A 24,996-nucleotide genomic window follows, 5' to 3' on the forward strand; every position below is an offset into this window, starting at 1 on the left:
AGGCCAGTCCCTCCCCTTTACTCGTCCCAAATGGGCCTGTTTAAAAGAGGGAGCCTCCTGGAGTCCCCATAGCAGCTGGAGGGGGGGGGGGGGACGACTCCACGTGACGAGGATGATGAATGAAACCAGCGCACCAACCATTCAGAGACCCGTTTGCTTCTTTTCCAGTCCCGTTTCCTCTGATCAGTCCTGTAGTGCCTTTTGGGCTTTCACTGTGTCTAACTGTGACCAGTGACCCCCACCCCCACCCCGGCCCCCAAAGCCCCCTTTCAACATCGCTTTACGGAGGCCTGACCCTGCTCAATTAAACTCCAACTGGATTTCAGGGTTTCAACTGGCAGCCAATTCAAAAGGGGAAAAGAAATCTCCTCGGGCCTGGGGAGGGCTCTCCGTTGCTGCTGAGGCAATGGGCCCAAGTGTCAGGGAGAAAGGCCAGCCCTGAAAGGAAGGTGGAGGCTGGTTCCAGTGCTCTCCCCGTTTCCCATCTCTCTGGCATGGAAGGTGAGGCTGGCAAGGTTCTTGCTTGGGCCCGAAACAGCAGCGGGGCCGAGCTGTGGCTTTGACCGCATGTCATAACCATTTAAACTGTGGTTACTTGTTCAGAGCTCAAAGCGTCTCCAAGCTGGGTTTCATTAACTCTACACCAGTTGCCTGGAAGTTCAGTAGCAATAAATTGTGTAAACACATTTGAAGTAAGTTAGTGATGAAATAAGGAGAATTACTGTCTTGTGAGTGGAGAATCCTGAATCCGTGGAGTTCTCGCGTAACTGGAAACAGGCCCCCTCTGGCCTGGCCTTGATGTTTATGGGGGCTCCCGAGTATGTGCTAAATTTCTTTCTGCCATGTCCATCTTCAGCCTGGGCCTGAAACTCATTAGGGACCAAGGCATGCCTGCAAAGCAAGAAAGGGCCAGCTTTAAAGGGGCTCTATTAGCCTGGTTTAGAAACTCAGCTCAGCCCATCAACCTGACTTCCTTCCCCTGGCTGAATGCGGAGCCGTAGCATAAACAGCAGTGGAGCAGGCCAAATTAGATTTTTAAATGCTAGCAACTTAATAATACTGTGTTGTTAGCAATTGAATTTGTTTTTATTAGAGAAACAACCTATTAAATTTATAGGCCTCCTACATGGTGCACGATTTCCTCGCTATTTATTTAGCTCCCGCCTCCACCCCCCTGTCCCCAAAAACTCTACCTCCAATTTCAGACTTTGGTTCCCGACTTCTTTAATGTAGAGCACATTTTCTAAATTAGTGGGAGGCAGGTGAGAAATGCGGCTCCAAGTCTGCCCCTTCCCTCTGCCGGGCGGCTCTGGGCGCGCCGCTGTGGGTTATATATACACGTGGATGTGTGATGAATCCTAGAGGTGACGCCGGCACGTGAAGCCTGCATCAGGCAAAATGCAGATGAGAGGCAGGACAGGGGGAAGGGAGGAAGTTAGATGGGAAATGAAGTCGTGATGAGCCTCTGCCGGCCTCCCTTTCCAGCCAGCACGCCTCGCTGAGGAGCAAACACTTCACGGAGATGAATCACACGGAGACGCGGGGTCCGAGGGCGGGGCTCTGGCGGCTGGGTGGTGGCCAGGCTTGCTGCAACGGAGAGCTGCTAATTTAATTAAATCTAATACCTGGTGGGAACGAGAGGAAAGAGATAATCAAGGCTGGCAGGTCAGCCCACTGAGTGTGTTGAGTTTTATACCTTGTCCCTGTCTGACACACCAGGTCACCAAGCTTCTAGGCCTTGGTTTCCTCATCCGGAGTGCGCTGTTTCTCTCGGTCTCTTTTTCTTTCTTTCTTTCTTTCTTTCTTTCTTTCTTTCTTTCTTTCTTTCTTTCTTTCTTTCTTTCTTTCTTTCTTTCTTTCTTTCTTTCTTTCTTTCTTTCTTTCTTTCTTTTTTTCTCTTCCTTCCCTCCCTTCCTTCCTTCCTTCCTTCCTTCCTTCCTTCCTTCTTTCTTTCTTTCTTTCTTTCTTTCTTTCTTTCTTTCTTTCTTTCTTTCTTTCTTTCTTTCTTTCTTTCTCTCTTTCTTTCTCTCTTTCTTTCATTTCTGGGCCACACCCAGTGATGCTCAGGGTTTACTTCTGTCTCTGTGCTGGGGGACTGCCGGGGATCAAACCCGGGTCGATGGCGTGCAAGGCCAGCGCCCTGCCCTCTGAGCTATTGCTGAGGCCCTATAAGGTGGAGCGTGTCTCCGGCTTCTGGTGAAGCTGTGAGGAGTGTTTGCTGCAGGTAGGTGGGCTGGGTGCGCCCAGCCTGAGAGCATCACCTCCTTGCCGGGCTCTTTCCTTGCAGGCTTCACAGCAGCGCCCCAGGAGTTCCGAGACTTGGATACAGGGACGTGGTTTGCCCGCTGCCTGACTTTCTGTTCAAGGATTTTCACACCCCACCTCAGTCCTCACCTCCCAAATTGCCCGCACTGTCTCAGGAGAGACAGTTGAGGCTGGGAACCTCTGCCCTCCTCCCCTCCCCCCCCCACTGCTACTGCACACCCTCACTGCATTTCTGTTCGTGGCTCTGATGGACAAGAGCTGCCCTTTATTGCCAGTGAGAGGGAAGGCCACTGGCTCCCAGCCTCTGGCCCAGCCAGGGGGCCTGGGGGAGCTGGGCGCTGGCCCACAGCTAGCCACAGCCTGAACCTCACCCGGCAGCCTCCTTGCTGGCAGATCAAAGCTGCTTCTGGGCCAGGAAGCCCTGGAAGTCACACCCAGTGCTTAGAAGAGTTTGCCGTTTGGGCCTGGAGCCTGCTTGATGGGATCCTAGGGACATGGCCCTGTGGAATGCTGACCCCTCACCCCTCAGCCGGGGGGCTCCGGGGCAGAGACAGGTGGGACAGCAGGTTTGCTAAGACGGTGCTGGTGAGCTGAAAGGCGCCCCCCCCCCCCGCCTGCCCGCCCGCCCCCAGAGCCCCTCAGACCTGCGGGCGCAGGAGCCCCGCCCTGGGCGCCCAGGATGAGCTCGCTGCACACGTGTCCTCTTCAGGGGCATCTGCTGTTTGCCTTGGCTGCCCCTCCGCGGGGCCTGCCTGCCTGGGTTTCTAATTACAAGAAGGACGTTTCTGCTAAGACCTATCTCACTAAAAACACATCGCTGTGTGTAATAAGAAACCCTAAACCGGGCAGGATATTTTAAAACCGAAGCAGTGAAGATTAGATTAAGTCTCCACCAAACGGCTTCGTTCTTGTATTATTTTTGGCTGGAATGCGGGGAAAAGCAGCTGGCCCTGGGGCCCAGGCAGACTCTGGAGGCTTCAGATGGGGCCGGAGTGGGTGGCGTAACCGTGCGTTTCTCCGCTTACTAGGAAGCCGGCCAATTTCAGTGTGTGTGATCAAGACAGTGCGGGTGCCTGGTGGGGGATGGAGGAGTTGCCTGTGGTGGCGGGGGGAGGGACCAGACTGGATGGGCCACTCCGTGGCCCCAGAGTCAGTCGGTCACAAGACACCGAGAAGGCCTTGAAGCCACACACCCAGTTTGGGTCTGGACTTGGTGTGGCGCTGGCGTTTGTCCCACCCCTAACCCACGCCTGCGCCCGGAGTCTGCCAGGCGCTTTCCTGGGTGGGGGAGAGACGGGAGACAGGGTTGTCCAAGATTCCTGGAAGCAGAGCCCAGAACCTGTGCCCAAGCCCGTTCTGGGCATGTGTCTGTGCCTCGGCAAACGTGGGGTCCTACACACAGAGGTGACCCTGCACCACGCAGCAAGCCTGGGTCACCGGGAGGCCCCTGCTCCTGTGACACTGCACAGACAGGCTACTGCAAGACTCCTGCTGTTCCCACCGATGGGCGGATGGTTCGAGAAGTCTGCAGACACCTTTGTCCAGTGCAGGAGGAAAACATAGGCCAGAGGCATAAGAATAGGGAGGGCCTGGGGTTGGTACCCCGAGGAGGCTCGTGGCTGAGGTGGAAATAGTGTGTGGGCCTGTCCGGTGAGGAAGAGTGTGTGCGGGTGTGCAGGGTGCGGGAAGGAGCCTGCGGGGACAGCCTGGAAGGCCCAAGGCAGGTATGGGTCATGAGTCCTTGGGATGCTGTGGGGTGAGCTGGGCCAGTCACAGGGGCTTCTCTGGGCAGCATTAGTATGTGTGTGTGTGTGCATGCTTGTGTGTATGTGCATGTGTGTACCCGTGCTTGTGCTCGCGTGTGTGCATGTGTGTTTACCTGTGCATGTGTGTGCAAATATGTGTGTCTGTGTGTACTTGTGTGTATGTAATCCATGCATATGTGCATGTGTGAGTGTATGTACAAGTGTATATACATGATCATGCTCGTGTGTGTGTGTGCAGGCCCAGTGCACAGTGCTCTGGTACTGTGTGGACATCATGGGGAGTGGGGGTGGCTCAGGGGAGGGCAGCTGGGAGAAGACGAGGTGCAGGGAATTGAACCCGGGCCTCCCACCTGCAGAGCACATGCTCAGGCCTCAGAGCTCTCTGGCCTGCAGCTTGAACCAGATGAGAAGTTCAGGCCCCCACCCGACAACTACCCAAGCATGCTGCCCACCCCCCTCCTCCTGTGGGGCAGGGGCTTGTTTAATTCTGAGGGCTCCTGGCGCTGTTTCCACGGGTAGAAATTAGGCTAAAGATTCAGTGCATGAAACCAGCCAGCCAGTTCCATTCCTGGCTGCAAGTCAAGTCCCCTCCTTGCCCCTGAGGCCCAGCACAAGGCCTGCCTAGCAGCCCCCTCAGGCTGGCGTGTGGTGAGGCAGGGAGGAGAAGATGCTGCCCGGCTGGACAGGCCCGATCTGTGTGTGCTGGAACTTACTGGCTGGGGTCCCCCAGCCAGCTGCTTTCTCTGCATGACTCGGCCACCTCACAGGGGACCAGCACAACCCCTGGCATGACCTAGGCACCTGAGTCCAGGGTCTCAGGCTGTTGGGGTGTGCCTGAGGCTTCCTGGGCAGTGGCTGAAACCAGGCCCGGGGGTCCCTGAGGGCAGTCATGTGAGTCAGAGCCTCAGTCGCTGCCCTCGGCCCCCTGCATGGTCCCCCATCACACATTCCCCACTGCAGAGTCCCCCCACTGCACAGTCCCCCAAGGCACAGCCCCGCACTGCAGTCCCCCACTGCACAGTCCCCACTGCACAGTCCCCCACTGCACAGTCCCCACTGCACAATCCCCACTACACAGTCCCCACTGCACAGTCCCCCACTGCACAGTCCCCCACTGCACAGTCCCCACTGCACAGTCCCCCAAGGCACAGCCCCCCACTGCACAGTCCCCCTCTACGCAGTCCCCCAAAGCACAGTCCCCACTGCACAGTCCTCACTGCATAGTCCCCACCGCACAGTCCCCCACTGCATAGTCCCCACTGCACAGTCCCCACTGCACAGTCCTCACTGCACAGTCCTCACTGCACAGTCCCCCACTGCACAGTCCCCCAAAGCACAGTCCCCACTCCACAGTCCCCACTGCACAGTCCCAACTGCATAGTCCCCCACTGCACAGTCCCCACTGCACAGTCCCCACTGCAAGTCCCCCACTGCACAGTCCCCCAAAGCACAGTCCCCACTCCACAGTCCCCACTGCACAGTCCCCACTGCAAGTCCCCCACTGCACAGTCCCAACTGCACAGTCCCCCACTGCACAGTCCCCACTGCACAGTCCCCACTGCAAGTCCCCCAAAGCACAGTCCCCACTCCACAGTCCCCCAAAGCACAGTCCCCACTGCACAGTCCTCACTGCACAGTCCTCACTGCACAGTCCCCCACTGCACAGTCCCCCAAAGCACAGTCCCCACTGCACAGTCCTCACTGCACAGTCCTCACTGCACAGTCCCCCACTGCACAGTCCCCCAAAGCACAGTCCCCACTCCACAGTCCCCACTGCACAGTCCCAACTGCATAGTCCCCCACTGCAAGTCCCCACTGCACAGTCCCCACTGCAAGTCCCCCACTGCACAGTCCCCCAAAGCACAGTCCCCACTCCACAGTCCCCACTGCACAGTCCCCACTGCAAGTCCCCCACTGCACAGTCCCCCAAAGTACAGTCCCCACTGCACAGTCCCCCACTGCACAGTCCCCCACTGCACATTCCCCACTGCACAGTCCCCACTGCACAGTCCCCCACTGCACAGTCCCCACTGAACAGTCCCCCAAAGCACAGTTCTCACTGCACAGTCCTCACTGCACAGTTCCCACTGCACAGTCCCAACTGCACAGTCCCCCACTGCAGTTTCCCAAGTCACAGTTCCCCACTGCACAGTCCCCACTGCACAGTCCCCCAATGAACAGACCCCCACTGCACAGTCCCCCACTGCACAGTCCCCACTGCACAGTCCCCACTGCACAGTCCCCCACTGCATAGTCCCCCACTGCAGTTTCCCAAGGCACAGTCCCCACTACACAGCCCACTGCACAGTCCCCCACTGCACAGTCCCCATGGCACAGTCCCCACTGCAAGTCCCCCAAGGCACAGTCCCCCACTGCACAGTCCCCCAATGAACAGACCCCCACTGTACAGTCCCCACTGCACGGTTCCCCAATGAACAGACCCCCACTGTACAGTCCCCACTGCAAAGCTCTCATTGCACAGTCCTTTGCATTACAGTACCCCACACTGCACAGTCCCCATACAGCACAGCCCCTGCACTATACAGCCCCTCACTGCAAGTCGCCCCACTGCACAATCATCCCACTGCACAGTCGCCCACTGCACAGTCCTTCACACTGCCTCCGCCTCACTCTGCACAGTCCCACCTTCACTGCCTCCCCCACACACTGCCTCCTCCCACCACACTGCCTCTCCACCACACACTGCCTCCTGAGTGTCCTCACAGCAGACAGGAGGTGTGTGTGTGGGGGGAGCTCATGAAAGATGCAGGCTTTTGACTCAGACAAAGGGGAGTCCAGCTGCTGGGAGGCCCCTGCTGGCCTTCACTGAGTGTGCTGGCCTTTGCAGGGTGAGGCCTGTGGGGCTCGAGTGGCAGGGATGGCTGAGCCTTGCTGTGGGAGCTCTGGGTGTGATGCTGGCACTGCGGCAGTGGTGAGAACTGGCGCCGTCCTGGGCTGTGGGGCTGGGCCCAGGTGCAGATGAGGTCTGGGGACAGGGTGGGAGAAGGAGCCTCTGGTCTTACAGCGAGGCTGTGGAGGGGGCAAGGCCCTGGCTGTCCCCCTCCCCCTCAGTGAGGCTTGGGGGGTGCAGGGTTGAATAGGCAGAGAGGGAGCCTGGTGCAAGGGCACAAATGCACATGTGTGCAGACTGCGTGCATGTGGGAGAGAGGTGTGTGTGTGTGTGTGTGTGTGTGTGTGTGTGTGCGTGTGTGAATATGCAAGTGAGTGAATGTGTGAGTGTGTGGGATGTGTTGAACTGTGTGTGTAGTGTGTTGGTGCGTGTATGAATGTGTGTGTGGATGTGTGAGTGTGGTACTCTGTGTGTGTGTGTGTGTGTGTGTGTGTGTCTGGCTGGGACTTTGACCACCTCACCTGACCCTCCAGCAGCCCCAGTGAACCCCGACTTTCCATGATGAGAAACGGAGACTAAAGGCGAGGGGGTCCCCACCGCCCTCAGAGGGAGTCAGGTGTGTGCGGTTTCCTGGGCTGAGAGTGGATCTTCGTGTGTGTCCAGTAACTCAGCCTGCTTTGTGGGTGAGTGGGAGGCGCGGAGAGCAGCGTCCTAGCTCTGTACCCTTCCCTGGAGCCGAGCCTCTGTAAGGAGTGTGAGGGGACGCTTCCCACCCGGGGAGCCGGCTCTGCCCTGCCCTGACTCGCCCCGTTAACTCGGGAGCAATCGGCACTGGCGGAGAGGCCCGCTTGGTTCGGCGCCCGCCGCCATGGGCCCCTGGATAATTCATGGCCATGTTTGGTGTCGCCTCACATTTCTGGGTCACTGAGCTCTGCGTGTGTGTGTGTGGGGGGGAGGGCGGCAAATCCTGCACCAAGTGTGATTCTGTGGGCGGTCCAGGTGGTCTGTGCCGTCTGCTCCGTCCGTCCGTGCTGGCCCTCAGCCCGACAACTCCCCCCCCCCCGAGGCTCCAGCTTGAACCCCACGCCCCGCTCCCCCACTGCCTGAGGTGGCTGTCCCCTGCTTCCATGGGACATCTGAGAGGGGAGGGTGGCTGGTGAACGGCACCTGCCACCCCGGGGGCTCCTCAGCAGCGAAGCCGGGAGGCTGGCACAGGCCCCAGCCCGGGACAGTGCCTGAGGGAGCTTGGGAAGGTGAGGACAGGGTCCCTGTACTGAGGGGGGCCCCCTGACCCGACACCCTGCCATGCTTGGCAGCCATGGGAGCTCCTGGGAGCACGTGGGGAACAGCTGCCCCCAGGGTGGAAGGGCTAGGGCTAGCGGGCAGCGCCTGAGTGACGGATGCTTCGGCAGCCCTGTGGGGGTCTGCGGGGACCCTCATTGCACGCAGGGCGTCTCCCCCCGCCTCGCTCCCGTGCCTTCGTGGCTTTATCTAGCTCTTCCGGGGCTCTAGTCCCCTGTTGCTTCTCCTGCATCCAAGGGCGGCTGGGCGCAGCAGTCAGCACTCACCGGCTCTGCTGCCGTGCCCAGTGCTGCCCCGCCCTTAGCTCCGATTTACAGCCGCAGAAACCCGGGGAGTCGCCTGCGTCCCTCTGGAGCCAAGCTCGGGGGCTGTTTCTTCCTCTGCTCCAAGTCACGGGTTCCTGCCACCTGCAGGCAGCTTCCTGGGACCCCGGCTGTCTCTCGAGCTGCCCCTTCAGTGCTTGGGAGGAGTGGTGGGGGCAGGACACACACACCTGCCTGGGAACACAGGGATGAGCCAGGGGCCGGGCTGGGCCTGTTCCGTGGGCCAGGGGCCGAGGAGGGCCCGGAAGTGGGTGTGCGGCCGCCCTGGTCCATGTTCCCTCACCGACGGGGCACTGATGTGGGTGCCCCAAGCTCCCCTTCTCTGCACCCTGCACCCTGCTTGCACTGTGCCTGTTTGGAGAGCCGGGAGCCCCTCTCGGTCTTTGCCGATTTCTCCTAAGGAAGAAAGTTCCCCGGGGGTGTGGGTGCCCCCCTGTCCCTTACTGCTCTGCGTGGCCAGGAGGCTCAGTGAGCTCCTCGGTCAGAGCCCCCAGTACTCTGCCCTCCTGCTGCCAAGCTCCTGCGGGCACCCCCTGAGGCCAGCAGCAGCAGAAGCACCAGGGACAGCGGGGCTGGGAGGCTTCCGGTCACCCCACCCTGGGGCGGGGCTCGGCCACTCGGCTCCTCAGCTGTGCTGGGCACTATTTGGGGCCCCATGACCCCCAGGACGCTTCTGTGAGGTTGGCGCCCTCCTGCTCTCTTGATGCTGTAGATGAAGGGGTGGAGGCGCAGAGAGATTAAGGAGCCCCGCCCAGGCCACACAGCCCGCCGTGAACAGGAGCGTGGACACTCTGTGCCACCAGGCACTGCTGCTCCTTCAGGGAAGGCCTCTGGCCCCGTCCACATGGGGCTCTGTGAGGCCGGAGAGCCCGAACCCGCTGGTGTGGCTGCAAGCCTGGGCCCTGCCCCCCTGCCCTCTGCCCTGCCCTTCCCTAGGCGATGACCCTAGATCCGTGTGTCCCTGATGGGGCAGCTTGGCCCTGGGCCTGGTTCACTTCCTGTGCTAGTTGCACGCGGGGCTCCCGACCCTCGGCAGGTCTCTGTGCCGTGGACCCTCTGCTAGCCTGCGGCCCGCCCCGACTGCAAGTGCAGCGGGACAGAGGACGGGCTTGGAGCTGGGCTTCCTGGGCTGCTGGACTTAGATTGTTCCCTCGGGGCTGGAGGCCCCCCCGCACTGGCTGGCCCTTCACTGGGCACGTCTGCATGTCCACAGCCCTCCCTGTGGGCAGTGGGCGCCACCCTGCCGCGTCTGTCAGCCCCACGATTCTTCCAAGCCCACAGAGACAACTTTGCCGGGGACGGGGTTTGTGGGGGCAGTGGGTGGGCGGCCCGTGTTCATCCTGCCTGAGGTTGGGGGTGGGAAAGCTCTCCTGACCCCCAGGCTTCCCGCAGCCCTGCCAGGGGCCTCTGCCTCCCGCCTGTGTCGCCATTGAACCCAGGGCAGCACATGGGGTGGCCACTGGGGGTGTCCAGGCCGACAGTGACCTCCGGGTGGGTGGTCTAGGTCCCCCAGCCCCCGTCCACCTGCTGTTCCTCCGTCCCAGGGAGCCCTGGCGGGCATGTCTGGAGGCACTGAGCTCCCGTCCCTCCCCAACCCCAGCCCGTGCAAGGGGGAGCAGCAGGCAGGACACCCCACCCGTGTTTCATGTTGTCCTTCTCCCTGGCGCGGGGTCAGCCTGACCCTGGGTGCTTCCCAGACGTGGACCCCCTTCCGGGCACCTCCTCCGGCCATGCTGCTGGCCTCCCTCAGGGACCCCCGGGTCCAGCAGATTCTCTCCCCAGGACCGTGTCCCTGCAGAGTGCCCGGTCCCTCAGACGTCCTGACCCCTCACTGGCCCATGGCACTCTCCTGCCCGCCGGCCCCCTGTTCCCCCCTCAGAGGCAGGGCCACTTGCCCGGCCGGCCTTTGATGGCGCTGGCCCGCAGCGGGACCTGGAGGAGCATCTGTGGCTCTCCGCTGGGCCCCCTCTTGCTGCTGTCCTGGAGAAAGGGCTCAGGAGTCTGAAGCAGTCGCCCCCCCCCTCCCAACTCTGGCCGTCCCCCTGGGCCCCTTCCTTGACTCCTCCCTCTCGGCTTCCCAGCCCAAGAGCACTTTCCCACAGGCCGGCCAGGGCTTCCCTGGGAGGAGGGGGCTGTCTGCGCCCTCCCTGCTTAGAGCTGAGCGGAACCCTCGGAACAAGGCGCCCCCCTCCCTGTCCTGGAGACCCCTAGAATATCTGGCGTGTCAGGCGTGGCCCGAGAGCAAAGGGGTGCGGGCCAGGGGGCCTTTCCGTGAGGGTCCTCTCTGAGCAGTGGTCACTCTGTGCCAGGGGTCGGTGGGGGCACCCTGTGGCCACAAGCTAAGGCGCGTCTGGGGGCTCCCCTGCCACCAAGACAGCAGGGCTTCTAAGTGGTCACCCACATTCACTTCTGTCCTCCCCCCCTTGGTCCCCCAGGCCACGCCAGGATGAGCCACGTGGTGGACTCTGGAGTTCTGGGTCCTTCTCAGGGCCACCCACCCCCCAGGCTGGCTTGGTCAGCTCAGGGCTGGGGAGGCGCTGTATGGGGGGCAGTGGGCGGCTCGGGCGGGCGCTGGCGCAGCCCCTCGTGGAACCAGACAGAATTAAGCCTTTTGTTTCCTGTTTGCTCGGCCGGCTTAAAGAAAACAGAGGGTCCCGCGGCAGGGGCGCCCAACAAGCAGCCTTTGTGTTCCCTTAATTAATCAGTTAGCCCGGGAGAGGAGAGGGGGGAAGTTCACGTTAGAAAGACATGTTTTGCTTTGCCTTTCTTTCCCCCCAAAGACCGGGCCTGCCTGGGTCCCCGAGAGGCCTTCCTGGCTCACCCAGACATGCGAGGACATCCCGGCCCGCCCCTCAGGGGCCCTGGGGCGTCTCGGAGCTGACACTCACACCCCCTCTCCCCTTCCGCCCGAGGCCCTGCTCCCTCTGGCCCTGGGGGGCCACCCCCCTGGAAGAAGAAGACCCCTCCCAATCAGCGGGTGGCCCGATGCCCTGCTCAGCCCCTCACTCTCGGGACCCCCAGCCTGAGCAGCCACAGGGCCTGCAGCCCCCACCCCAGACACCTGCTGCACCCATCCCTTCCCAGGGGCTCCTGAGGATACTGAGTGTTGGGGGCCCCCTGGGGCCGACTCCCTGCACCCCACCCTTGTCACAGCCCTTCTGCGTTCCTGACGGATCTCTTGCCGAGGCTGCGGGGTGCCCCCCCCGCCCCCGCCTATCCCTAGCCGCCAGGTGCTCGCAGTTCTTTTAAAACCCTTTCACCATGAGGTAAAATGTTTGCAGTCCTGAATCTACGGCCCCTGGTAATGGAATTTCCCTGCGGTAAGTTTTTCCGTGAGCGCAGCCCATCCAGGGCTTCTGGAAGGCCCAGTAGCAGCGGCTGCAGTGCGAGGCCCCTGGACGCCCAGCTCTGCTGAGTCTGGCCGTCAGCAAGGCGTGTGACCTCCTGGGCCAGCCCTCACCCTGCCCTCCAAGAGGGCGGCTCTCTGAGTCCAGAACTTTCATGCATTTTACCCCCTTGTTAATATTTTTATTTTAATTATTTAAAAAAATTTATTTTGGGCACGAATAACTTTTTTGTTTTGTTTTCGCGTGGTGCTCAAGGCTTACTCTTGGCTCTGTGCTCAGGGGTCACTCCTGGAGGGGCTCAGGGGGACCATATGGGGTGCCAGGGATTGAACCTGGGTCAGCCGCATGTGAGGCAAGTGCCTTGCCCACTGTCCTATTGCTCTGGCCCTCACTCTTATTTTTTTAGTGATGTCCATGTATAAATTCATTTTATTCTCACTATCACTTCTGTGGGGCTGGAGCAAATGCACAGTAAGTAAGGCGTTTGCCTTGCACACGGCCGACTTGGGTTCGATTCCTCTGTTCCTCTCGGAGAGCCCGGCAAGCTACCGAGAGTATCTCACCCATATGGCAGAGCCTGCCAAGCTACTCACGGTGTATTCGGTATGCCAAAAACAGTAACAAGGGGCTGGAGCAATAGCACAGTGGGTAGGGCGTTTGCCTTGCACACAGCCGACCCGGGTTCGAATCCCAGCATCCCATATGGTCCCCCGAGCACCGCCAGGAGTAATTCCTGAGTACATGAGCCAGGAGTAACCCCTGTGCATCGCCGGGTGTAACCCAAAAACCAAAAAAAAAACAAAAAAAAAACCCAGTAACAATAAGTCTCACAATGGAGACATTACTGGTGCCAGCTCGAGCAAATCAATGAGCAACAGGATGACAATGATACAGTGATACAATGATCACTTCTGTAGTGCTTGGGGGCTACCAGGACTGTGTTGGTCCAGGACATGGACCTGGGGCCTTGAGCAATGTCCATTTCCCTCCCTCTGCGCCCCCCCATAAGCTTTTGTCAGAACCAGCAACTGAGTCTTCGACCCAGAGGAGCCGATTCTGCCTTCGGCCCTTCCCAGTGATCGCGTCCCCTCCTGCAGCTCCTCCCGCCAGGTCCAGTGTCTCCCCTTGGTGCCCCTGCAGACCCCACCCAAGCCCCAGGACTTCGCAACATGGGCCCGCCCAAGGCTGGCACACCTCAGCCGCTCCACCGCTGGCCTCCCACGAGCCCATCCTCTAATTGGGGAGGCGGCTGGCGAGAAGGAAAGGAACAATGCACGAGTTAAATAATAATGAAGACGGGGACACAGGGGAGGTCACCGGCAGGAACAGGGCTGATTAATTACGGAGTGAGTGGACTCTGAGCCCGGGGCTTCTGGGAGGAAGGAGAGAGGAAGATGCCCGCGTTGGGGGCCGGGCCTGGGAGGCGGGGCATAGGGGGCCCGTGGATGGAGGCCGGCAGGGCACTGCAGCTTGGCGGTGAGGAGGCTAAGGAGATGTGGGCGCCGACCTTGGGGAGGGGCAGCTGAGAGGGGCAACGGGCCAGGAAGCTCGGGCCCGGGACTGGGGAGCACCAGGCAGCGCTCCCGTGAATGGACAGTGGTACCACTGTGGGCAGTGGTACCACTCGTGAGCAGCGGTAACACGCAGGCCTGTATCCACATGTGGTATCACGCAGGCCAGAGACCCATGTGGCTCACATGTGTTTGGGGGTGAGTGGGCCAGGGGGTCGCCCCTGTGGGAGATGCTGTGCCTCAGAGATGCACACACCGGCTTCATACTGCTCATCTCTCCTCCCTCCGTTCCTGTGCCTTGGTTTCCCTGTTTGTGAGGGCGGCAGAACAGGATCGACCCTGGGGTGGGGCTGAGGGCTCTGTGTTCCACCGAACCCCCAGCGCTCCCTCTCCAGCCCCAAGAAGCACCTGCTTCACCCTCGTGACTCCGTCAGTCACGGAGGGGCCCAGCCAGGCCCTGTCCCCGGTGCTGGGAATTCTGTCCTGGACAAAAAAAATGGTTACCCAGTGGCCGCCTCCTGGCTGCCATGAGGGGGACCAGCCTTCAGGGAAAAGCAAGCGGGTAACTCGTGGTCAAATGTGAGTGTGTGTGCATGTGCAAGTGTCTATGTGCATATGTGAGCAAGTATATTCTCGCATGCATGTGTGTGCACACAAGTGTATATATGTGCGCACGTGTGTGCAAGCGTGTATGTGTGTGCAAGTGTATGTATGTGTGAATGCATGTATGTGCAAGTATATGCGTGTGTATACGTGTGTGCAAGTGTATGTGCGTGTGTACACAAGTGTGTGTACGTGCGTGTATATGCAAGTGTGTGTGCGTGTAAGTGTGTGTGTGTGTGTGTGTGTGTGTGTGTGTGTGTGTGTGTGTGTGCGCGTCTGTGTACAGGAGGCCTCTCTGAGGAGGTGACAGTAGAGCCCAGGATCATGCCACCTGGCCTTAGGTGCCTGTCCCCCACCTCCTCTTGAGCTCCCAGCCTGGCTAGTTCCCCCCACCCTCCTGGCATCAGCTGCCCTGTGGGCTGCAGGGCCGAGGACCCCCTGCTGTTGCAGGTGGCGGAGGGGCGGGGCAGCCTCACGGCAACACCTGCCCTGGGGGTCAGATGGCAGACGGTGACCTCAGCAGGCTGGTGGCCTCTTGGCCGAGGACACTCTGCGGCCGGGACAGTCACGGGTGCCGGGCCAGCTGTTCCTCCCACACCGCCTTTGCCTCTAAGATTCCCTCAGTGGTCATGAGCAGCTCCTCCTTGAGTCCTACCTGCGCGCGCCAGCCACACGCCCTGTCATGTGGATCCAGCCCATGTGAGAGCAGGAGACCGAGACGTCCTCACCCCGGCTGGGGGCTGCTCTGAGGCTCTGGCAGGAGAGGAGTCGGGTCAGGGGCCCTGGGTCCGCCGTGTGTGCCCACAGCAGACGATGGCCCAGAGCCCGGCTGCGTGTGTCCACTTGTGTGTCTGGCTGGGTGGCTCCCAGAGGACTGTGACTGAGGGGCCCCTTGGTGAGTCCCCTCTCCTGCCCTATCAAGGTCACCCCAGCATCCTGTCCTCACGCCTGTTTCTGGGCCCCCAGCTGTGGCCCTATAAGTTGGATGTGTTCCTCTCCCGCCCCTCGCCCCATAATCATCCCTTAGCTGCTGCTGCTGCTTGGTCCCTCCCTCCTTCTCTCCTTCCCTCTTTTCCTCCCTCCTTCCCTCTTTCCCTCCCTCCTTCCCTCCCTCCTTCTCTCCTTCCCTCTCACCTCTCCTTCCCTCCTTCCCTCTCCTCTCCTTCTCTCCTTCCCTTCCTCCTTCTCTCCTTCCCTCCCTCCTTCTCTCCTTCCCTCCCTCCTTCTCTCCTTCCCTCCCTCCTTCTCTCCCTTCCTTCCTGCTCCCCCTTCCTTCCTGCTCTCCCTCCCTTCCTTCCTCCCTCCCTTCCTTCCTTCCTTCCTTCCTTCCTTCCTTCCTTCCTTCCTTCCTTCCTTCCTTCCTTCCTTCCTTCCTTCCTTCCTTCCTTCCTTCCTTCCTTCCTTCCTTCCCTTCCTCCTTCCCTCCCTCCTTCCTTGTCTGTCCCTCTCCCCCCTCCCTCTCTCTCTCCTCTCCTCCCCCCCCCCCGGTCCTTTGGGACACCCCTGGCGTGTTGTTCCGGGCTCACTCCTGGCTCTGCACTCAGGATCACCCCCGCTGATCCTCCCACTGATCCTGAGTGCAGAGTACTCCGCCTGCTGGTACTCCGAGCCCCGTCTGTGTGCTGGGGATGGAGCACGGCAAGCACCACCCCGCTGTGTGGCCCCAAGGGTTTGCTTTCCTTCCAGTCCCCTTCTGAAGGGTCACTTCGGGTGCCCCCGTCCCCCTGCAACCGGCACCCATCCTTGTGGCCCCGCATCTCCCCACCTGCCCTTATGCCCTGCTCCACTACAGCCTGTGGGGTCTCCTGCTTGCTGAGCCCCAGCTCCCAGGTCAGCAGGGAGGGATGAGCCCCCCAGGAGTCAGCCAGGAGCCGTTTCTGCAGGACACATTGGAAATGGGCTTTCAGCGAAGCTCCAAAGCTCCAGGCCAGCGACTTTGAGCACTAAACTTGCATCCTCTGAACGCGCAGGCAGGGCCAAGGGACCCTCCAAAGAAGCAGGACCCCAGGCCAGTCCTAGGCCAGGGGAGCCCCGTGGAGCCCCGACTCCAGATCCTGTCACTGACCCCACCCAAGAGGGTCCCGTCCACAGCTGGGCGGAGGATGGCAGTGAGTCGCAGAGACGTGGCGGACGTGACTTGCCCACAGTCAGAGCTGTGGTGACCCCGCTGAGACTATTAGGGGCTGCCACTCCCTCTGAGGACCACCATTGCAGCCGAGGCCACCGGGGCCCTCTGCCCTCCACCCTGCGCCCTCCACCTCCCTCCCTCCAGCACCACAGATGGAGGGAGGGGTGCATGGGCCCCGCCTACAGGGGGACAGGAAAGACTTGCCCATGCCAGACCTGTCCAGTACCAGGCCTCTGCGGCCGGAAACAGCCCTTAAATACCCCCTGCCCCCAGCAGCTTGTTTGAGGACGCAGCCTCTGCCCCGGGACCTTGGGGATTTGGTGGCACAGCTCACCCACTGGACCCGCACCCACACCGTACCGTTCCTCAGTCCTTCCCGGGGGATGTGTCACGCTGCAGAGCCCCTCTGAGGACCCGTGGAGTGGGGGTGGCCCGGAGGAGCCGGGTCAGGGCTGCAGGTCAGCTGGCTTCTGAGCATGAGCACCGACAAAGACTCCGGGCGGGCACCCACGGGGCACAGGGCAGAAAGCCGCTGTGAAAACAAACTCCTGTCGGTGCTTTCTCTGCTCTTGGCAGCATGAGGGGGAGGCAGGTTTCCGGAGCCCGGGGGCTCATGGCTGTCCAGACCTCGGCTGATTCCCACAGCGGGTGCTGGAACAGGGGTGGGGTGGACGGGGCGGTGGGAACTGGTGTGCAAATGCAGGTGGGACAAACGTGTCCAGGAAAGGGGTGGCCACAGAGCCTCCCGGTAGCAGCTCTGCACCCCCGTGCCTGCTGATGACCAGGTCTGGGGGACTCGGGCCGTTCTCTCCCCTGGCTGGCCATGCACCCCGGCTCTGCGGGGCCCTTCTGCCTCCTGTCTGGTGGGGAAGCAGGAGAGAGGGTCTTTCCAGCCAGTCTGCGCTCCTGCGCAGCTTGACCGGCCGGGGCCCTCTCTCTGCGAAGGCAGCAGGGCTGGGAGCTGGGGGGTGGGGAGCAGAGGGCTGGACGAAGCTGATGACCAGGTCTGGGAGACTCGGGCCGTTCTCTCCCCTGGCTGGCCATGCACCCCGGCTCTGCGGGGCCCTTCTGCCTCCTGTCTGGTGGGGAAGCAGGAGAGAGGGTCTTTCCAGCCAGTCTGCGCTCCTGCCCAGCTTGACCGGCCGGGGCCCTCTCTCTGCGGAGGCAGCAGGGCTGGGAGCTGGGGGGTGGGGAGCAGAGGGCTGGACGAAGCTGGGGAAGGAGCCATCCTGAGGGTGGAGATGGGGGCGGGGGTGGTCAGCGGCCAGCGGAGAATCTGTGGATCCCCTGGTGCGGGTCGCTGCTGCTGTGCAGGGGAGGGGTACCTGCAGCCCTCCCTCTCCCCCCTTCAGCAGCTCCCAGGTCCCGGGTCCATCAGCAGCTAATAAGCAGCTGGTGTTGCTGATGTCAGGACTGGGGGAGCCCGGCAACAGGAGGGCATTGTTAGAGCAGGCGAGGTGAGGCCTCCTGCCGCTGGACACATGCAGAGTTCACGGGCAGGTGGGGCTTCAGGGGGCCAGAGGAATGTGTTGGGGAGGGGGTCTGGGGGCCAGTGTGTGCCAGCTCTCACACCCACTCATAGAGTTACACAAACAACACACAGCCCTACACATGGGCATAGCCACACATGGAGCACATGGCACCCACCCGCACATCTGTGTACAGGCATGCATGGAGCACACACATACATAGTCATGCATGGAGCATATACATGCAGTCATACATGGAACAAAGCTACCCATAGACACGCACAGTCACACACAGAATGCAAGCTACCCACACAAATGTGTAACAAGTCATACATGGAACATGCAACCACACACTTGCACAGTCATAGGTGGAACACACAGATATTCATACATGGTTATATTTGAACACAAGAAACCCGACATGCACGGAGCACACATGCATAGTCATATATGGAGCACCGAGCTGGCCGCAGACACAGATGCATATACTGAATTGCAAGTCACATACACACAGACATGCACACACAGAATCATACTACAGGCAGTCATGTGCATGTGCACCCTTGCACACAGCCACACTCTCCTCACATGTGCACATACAGAATCACAAGCAACCCGGCGCATAGGTACACCCAGAATCACTCTACCAGCTGACAGGAGGCTACTGGAGACCTAAGCGGCCTCCGAAAGCATCTCCCCATCCACCGCGCTCCCCTCTCTCCACTCCCCCCTGCTCCCCACCCCTGCTCCCCTCTCCCCACCCCTGCTACTCCTCCCCTCCCCTCCTGCTCCCTCTCCTCTCCCCACCTCAGCCCCTCTCCCCCATCCATCTTTGGCTTCTTGTTTTTATCAGCAGGCACACAAGTTTCAGATTTGCCAGGTCATGGCCTGGAGAACTCGGGATAGGGGCCACAGAGTATGAGTGGGGGGACCCTGACCGAGACTCTTGGGGCGACCTTGGGTCCTCATAGCTTTCCTTTCTCCTCTGGGCTCAGGCTGGAGGGCATTGCTGGGTTGCCATTGTGCCAGGAGCACCCTGGCCCAGTCAAGGCAGGCTGCTGCCCGGCTCAGTCCCTTGCTGTGGCCTGCTTGGGGGCTGGCCTGGGTCACGGGCACCCACTTCGAGTTTCTTCCTGGGCTCCGGTCCTCTACCCTCGAGGAAGATGGCACCGAGAGAGCCCAGAGTCCACCTGCACTCACACAGCCGCTGGGCTGGCGTTACTCCTTGACCTGGGCTGGGAAGGCCTGAGGGACGTCTGTGGGGCCAAGTAGGATGAGAAAGGGCAGCTACTAGGGGCTGGCTCCAAAACTTGCTGGTGGAGGTGATGAGCTGTCATGGGAGGAGGTGACAGGGAACAGGTGGTTCAGGAGGAGACGATGAGGGAGCAGGTGTTCCGGGGAGGACGTGAGGTGGAGCAGGTGGAACCAGGAGGTGATAGAGAAGCAGGTGATCCTGGGAGGAGGTGATGGAGGAACAGATGGTCCCAGGAGGAAGTGATGAGGGAGCACGTGGTCCCAGGAGGAGGTGATAGAGGAACAGATGATCCTGGGAGGAGGTGATGGGGAGGAGGTAGTCCTAGAAGGAGGTGATGGGGGAGCAGGTGGTCCCAGGAGGAGGTGATGGGGGAGCAGGTGGTTCCAGGAGGAGGTGATGGGGGAGCAGGTGGTCCGGGAGGTGGTGATGAAACAGGTGACTGGGAGGGGTGATGGGGGAGCAGGTGGTCCCAGGAGGAGGTGATGGGGGAGCACGTGGTCCCAGGAGGAGGTGATGGGGGAGCAGGTGGTCCCAGGAGGAGGTGATGGAGCAGGCTGTTCGGCACTCAGTGGGGAGGAGGGGAGGATGTACGTGTGTGTGTGTGTGTGTGTGTGTGTGTGTGTGTGTGTGTGTGTGTGTAACAGCAGGAGCAGGGCCTGGCACAGCTGCGGTAGGAGGCCAGGGGGTGGCCAGGGTCCCTGGGTCTCATTCTGCAGCTGTGGGTGCTGTGGCAGGTTCTCTGAGGGGAGTGTTGTCAGGTGCCTCCGCCGCAGGTGGGGGCCGCTGGAAGGGAGCGGACTTTTGCACGAATGTCCTAGGACATGCCTGTGGGGATGCCTTTGGCTGCCATGGCTGCTGGTCTCTCGAAGTAGCCTGACCAGCCAAGAGGTGAGGGGCCGGGCTGCGCTCGAGGCGGATGACTCAGTGGCTCAGGGACATCAGCGGCACCCAGGCTCCTTCTGTGTCCCCCTCTGAACGTCCCCTCGGTTTCCAGGTTCCTTCTGGGCCATGAGGCGCCCGCGGCTTTTGCAGACAGGACCCCCGTGTCTGTGCCGGCAGCTAGACAGAGCCAAGCCAACCGCAGGGCGTGGCAGAGGCGGTGCGAGCGGGAGGTGAGTGCTCCCGGCCTGATACTCGGATGTGACGCTCGGGGTGGGGGCGGTGGGGGGGTAAGGCATTCGCCTCTCATGTAGCGGGTACCAGTTGGACCCCTGCCACCACATCTGGTCCCCTGAGCACTGCCAGAAGTGATCTCTGAGCACAGAGCCAGGAGTCGTCCCCGAGCACCCTGGGGTGTGGCCTCCCAAACCGAACGAAATTAAAACAAACAGCTCATTGCACACCAGCCAAAACTCACAGAGTTACGTGCCACCAGCTGGGAAACTTTTTTTGCATCTTGCACCACAGGACTAGTCTCCCTAGTGTAGAAGGAGCCCCCGAAAATCAACCTCAAAGACAGCAGGAGGGAATACAGGCAGAGTCACCAAAACAGCTCCACTCCTGAGATCCAGCCTGCTCTGGGACGATGTGTCTTTGAACTTTAGTTTTGATTTTAAACACTCACTTGGCACTGCTTAGGGCCGCCCCCCAGCTCTGAGCTGGGCCGTTGCTCCCTCGGGTGCTGAGGGGACCTTGTGGCACCGGGCTCAGACTCCGCATTTGTCCCGCCCACTGCACTCTCTCTCCCACTGCACTTTCTCTCCCACCCCTCATGCAGGTTTTAAATGGGCAAAAAATCCACAGAGTTTGGGATCCTGCTATATCAACATGCTCTGGGGAACCGTTTCATAGCGCCAATCAGCATTACAGGCAATTTGGCAATTTCTATCAAAATGATCCATCACTTATCTTTCACCCCAGCAGTTTCATATTGTAGGATCTACAGAGATATTTACACATGCGAAATGACACTGGAACTTGCCTATTCTTTGTAATAGCAAAAGACCAGAAAGAATCCCAATATCCCAGAGTTGGGAGACAATGGAATTCTGTACATTTCAAAGCAGGAACGGGAAAGCATTGGACCCAGCTGACAGATACGAAAGTCCCCCAAACATAGGAAGTATAAAAAGCAAAAATCCACCAAGGGCAGAGAAGTGCATGTGCTGGGAAGGTGGGAGACATCGGGGGTGGGGGATGTGCATATTCCAACAGGCACCTTTGCATACCTTCGGAGGTTTTTTTACAATCTCGTTCGGGGGCCATGCCCGGCAGTGCTCAGGGCTTACTCCTGGCTCTGTGCTCAGGGATCACTCCTGGCAGGGTTCAGGGGACCATACGGGGTGTTGGGGATCAAACCCAGGTTGGCCATGTACCAGGCAAGCACCCTACCCTCTGTGCTGTCACCCCAGAACCCCCATACTTGGGGAGTTTTTGAGCCACATTGCGTGTTGCCTTTGCACCCACAAGACCTGCACAGCCTCTGCAAAACATCTCAGAGGAGGCGTTTGTCTGGGCTGTAGGGGAGAGGGTGGCAGGGGACATAGAGCAGGGTCAAAGCTGGCTCCCAGCAGGGGGAACCCCTGGACCCTATTCTGAGACAGGACAGGGAGAGGCTGGAGGAGGGAGGCTGGGAGAAGCGCTTCCTCGGTACTCGCTGCCGTCCTGAGGCTGAGCTGGTGGCTCCAGCTTTTGGGCTGTGGTGTTGGTCATTCCTTCTAGCAGCGCCCCCAGCTGGCACAGCACCCTGATCGGGGGAGACCTCCCCCCGAGATAGGGGTAGGGCTGCAGGCCCTTCTGGGCAAGGGTCCTCTGGGGAGCAGAGGCCAGCGTCTGAGCCTGAGCACCCAGAGGCAGGCCCAGTGATCACACAGATCCCATCCCCCTGCCCATTGGTCAGCCGAGCAGGCCACAGAGCTCCCACTGTGGCATCCACTGGGGACTGAGCCGGGCTGGGGTCCCCGGAAACAGTGGCCCTTGGGTCTGGGCCCTGGGGGCACGGGGCACCCTGCGGTGCTGCGGGGGTTGCCTTGACCTTTGCCACGCTGGAAGCAGCAGAGCAGAGCGGTGAGGTGCCGTGGGGTTGTGGCACCAGGTGGTGCCTGGTGGTGTCTGTATGGGAAACGTGGGCGCCTGCTGGCTCTGCACTGTAGCTGGGAAGGATTAGGAGACAATTAATAAATCATTGAGTGCCCCAAGTTTAAGTAACTTATTATTATGGGCTGCATATATTTATCACGCTTCGCCGGGCAGCTTTGGCGAATTTCCTTCAAATGTCACACAATTTGTATGCATTTGTTTCAAAAGGTTTTTAAAGATGCATCTATAAATGATTAACCTGAATTCTTCAGAACGGAACTACAGAATCCCGCCTCTCCCGCACCTGCCTTGATGTGCCTCATAAAAACCTGTGCCCCCCCAAATGATGGTGGAGCTGCACTCTGCCACCGAGGGGTACAGGGAAGAGTGAGAGGGGGCAGGGGATAGGCTATGCCACCCCCTCCCCCCCTGAATCCAAGCCAAAAAGGAAGTCTGTTTGGGGAGGACTGGCTGGAGGCTGGAGAGAATCTGAGGATTGGGACAGGGCATCGGGCGGGGATCAGGGGTTGAGATTGGGGATCAGGGGGCAGAGATGGGGCTCAGGGATGGGGGATCAGGAATCAGGAATGGGGACCAGGGATCAGGGATGAGGATCAGGGATGGGGATCAGGGATGGGAACCAGGGACCAGGGATCAGGATTGGGGATCAGGATTTGTGATCAGGGATTAGGAATAGGGATCAGGGTTGAGGATTGGGAATCAGGGATGAGTATTGGGGATGAGGGATTGGGATCAGGGGTCAGGCATTGGGGATCAAGGGTGGGCCCTTCCAGAGCCAGGCCCAGGACCAGACAGACCTGCCAGAGGGGTGTCCCCGTGGTCTGAGGAGCGTTGGAGGCCCCCTTCTCCCGGGCCAGGGTGAAGTTTCTGATGAGATGGCTTTGGGGGATCATCGCTGCCTCTTGTCACAGAGATTCCCCAGGGAGGGGCAGTGCAGGGCCCGAGGTCAGTCTCACTGCCTCACCCGCCTCCAGCCCTCGGCTTCCTGCGTAATGAGCGTGTGTGTCTGAGAGTTGTATCTGTGTGAGTGACCTCTTGAGTGGGTGAGTGTGCCTGTGTGTGAGTGGACGTGCATGTATATGAATGCGTGTGTGCGCACGTCTGCGTGTGAGCGTGTGAGCGTGTGCGTGGGTGAGAGTGTGTGTGTGCCTTCCCCATTGCGAGCTGCCATGGTCCCCCGGACTCATTGTCTGCTGAGGGACAGGTCAAGGCAGCAGAGGCGGCGCCAGACCCCTGGCAGCTCAGACAGTCTTCCCCGTGGCCAAAGGCTCCTCCTTGAGCCGGCCAGCATGACTGGGGTTGCCCAGGTTCTCTCCTGGGTCCTGGTGCCAGGCGAGTGCCCGTCTCATGGCGCTGAGCTGGGACAGGGCGTGAGAAGCAGCTTGAGGAGACCCTGGGCTCCCAGCGTCGTGGACGTCTGTCGTGGACATCAGAGTGTATGGACTCACAGCTTTGGGCATGGCTCCTATAGGCCTGCCCCGGGGACGGTCCCCATCCGCCCACCAGGCTGGGTTGAGGTTCTTGGCTGGCCACGTGGAGCCCTGCAGCTGCCGCACTGGCGGTTCCGAGGCTGTTTCAGCTCCGAGTCGCTTGTACGCTGGTCCCTGAGGTGCTGAGTCGGGGCACTGGACCACAGAGGCCGCGTGGGCAGAAGGCCTGGAGTCCCCCGGTCCCCCAGCCCTGTGCCCCCCACCCCCGAACCCCTGTTCCTCAAGGCCGGGAACTGCAGCCCCCTGCAGTCTCCTGAGGGGCCGGCCCTGCCCCCGTGTGCCGAATCTCCCTTGCCAGCCGCTGCCAGCTGCCAGTTCCTTGGCCCGCAGGTGCCAGGTGGAGACAGATGCTCGGGAGAGCCGTTGTTCCGGGCGGTTACTGCTGCCGGGAGCCCACCGTCTTCCCGACGGCACGCAGGGAGCATCTGGGTGGGGAGGGGGCGTCCCTGCAGGGCTGTGGGTGGAGTCGGGGCCCCTCTAGGAGAAGCCCTGCTTTCCTACCTGGTTGGTTCTCAGATTGGCGTTATACCCTGGAGCCGAGTTAGTGCAGCAGAACGCGGGAAACGAACAACACGGGAGCTAGCAGCCTCTCCCCGTGTGACAGGGACCCCGGGGGGGCGCACCCCCTCCTCACCAGCCCCCGGTAAGCGCGCTTGAGCCCTGCTAAGGCTTTATGAGCCGATACTCAGGACCAGCCTTGGGACGGAGTCCGCTTGGCCTGGGGTGGGGGTGGGAGGGGTCGTCAGTTCAGCCAGGACTGGCCTGGCCCTCCCTGCACCCACTGTGTGCACAGACCTGCCAGAAGTGGGGGCTTCGTCTCTTCTGCAGACCCTCCTCTGCTCTTTGAGCACCCTTCCTGTGGGTGGCACATGGCTGGTCCCCGGGACATGCATGTCCCCATGTCCAGACTTCCAACATGCCATTTCCTGGGCAGAGGAGTTGCTGCAACTCCACGCCAGCTCCCCTGGTCCTCCCCGATCCTCCTCTCCCTCCTCCCTCCTCTCCTCCTTTCTTTCCCTGCCTCCCTCCCCATCTTCTCCCTCCACCTTCTCCATCCCCATCATGGGTCCTGGGCACGGGGAGGCCGTGGTCGTGGGACACCAGAATTTCTCAGGCTGCAGTCGGGGCTCCTCAGGGTTTGGCTCAGGGTTTTCTGTCTTGGAAATTTGGGGTTGGGGGCCACACCCAGAGGTACTCAGGGCTCACTCTCGGCTCTGTGCTCAGGGGTCACTCCTGGTGGGGCTCCTGTGACCATATGTGGTGCCGGGGATCGAACCCCGGTCTGCTGCATGTCAGGCAGTTACCCTGCTGCTGACTCTCACTCTGGCCCCTGGTCCTGCTTAGTAACCCCCTGTCCCCGCCCCCCCCCCCGTGTCCCCGCCCCCGTCAGCACGCAGGACCGCCCCTTCCCTGGATGAGCTCTCCGAGGCAAGCTTCCAGTCTGTGCAATATTTACTCCCCTGCTGGGCATGAGAAACTCCCAAGCTGCCTTCGAGGGGCCCGTGGGGGCTGCAGAACCTCACTGCTGCTCCCCAAGGCCTCCCCAGGCCTGGCCTGTGGTTCTCCCAGGAGGTTGCATGGACAGGGCCATTGCCCAGCGGAGCGGACACTCAGGCAGCTCGTCTCCCTTGGCAAGACCAGGCCCAC

The 24,996-nt window shown here is 60.7% G+C and overlaps 1 protein-coding gene across 10 annotated transcripts in view; it reads left to right on the forward strand.

The window, feature by feature from the left end:
* Positions 1–24,996, forward strand: part of PKNOX2 (PBX/knotted 1 homeobox 2) — a 179,195-nt gene that overhangs the window by 46,056 nt on the left and 108,143 nt on the right. For 4 of the 10 annotated variants that reach the window (XM_055134018.1, XM_055134022.1, XM_055134025.1 and 1 more), the window contains exon 2: positions 19,815–19,932. The exons of 5 other annotated variants lie outside the window; for them this stretch is intronic. The gene's annotated coding sequence lies outside the window, so the exon portion shown is untranslated. Of the gene's footprint in view, positions 1–19,495; positions 19,709–19,814; positions 19,933–24,996 lie in introns of those variants that run through there. One more of the 10 variants, XM_055134019.1, reaches the window with a different exon arrangement.

The sequence above is a fragment of the Sorex araneus genome, chromosome 3, assembly GCF_027595985.1.
Source record: "Sorex araneus isolate mSorAra2 chromosome 3, mSorAra2.pri, whole genome shotgun sequence".
NCBI lineage: Eukaryota > Metazoa > Chordata > Mammalia > Eulipotyphla > Soricidae > Sorex > Sorex araneus.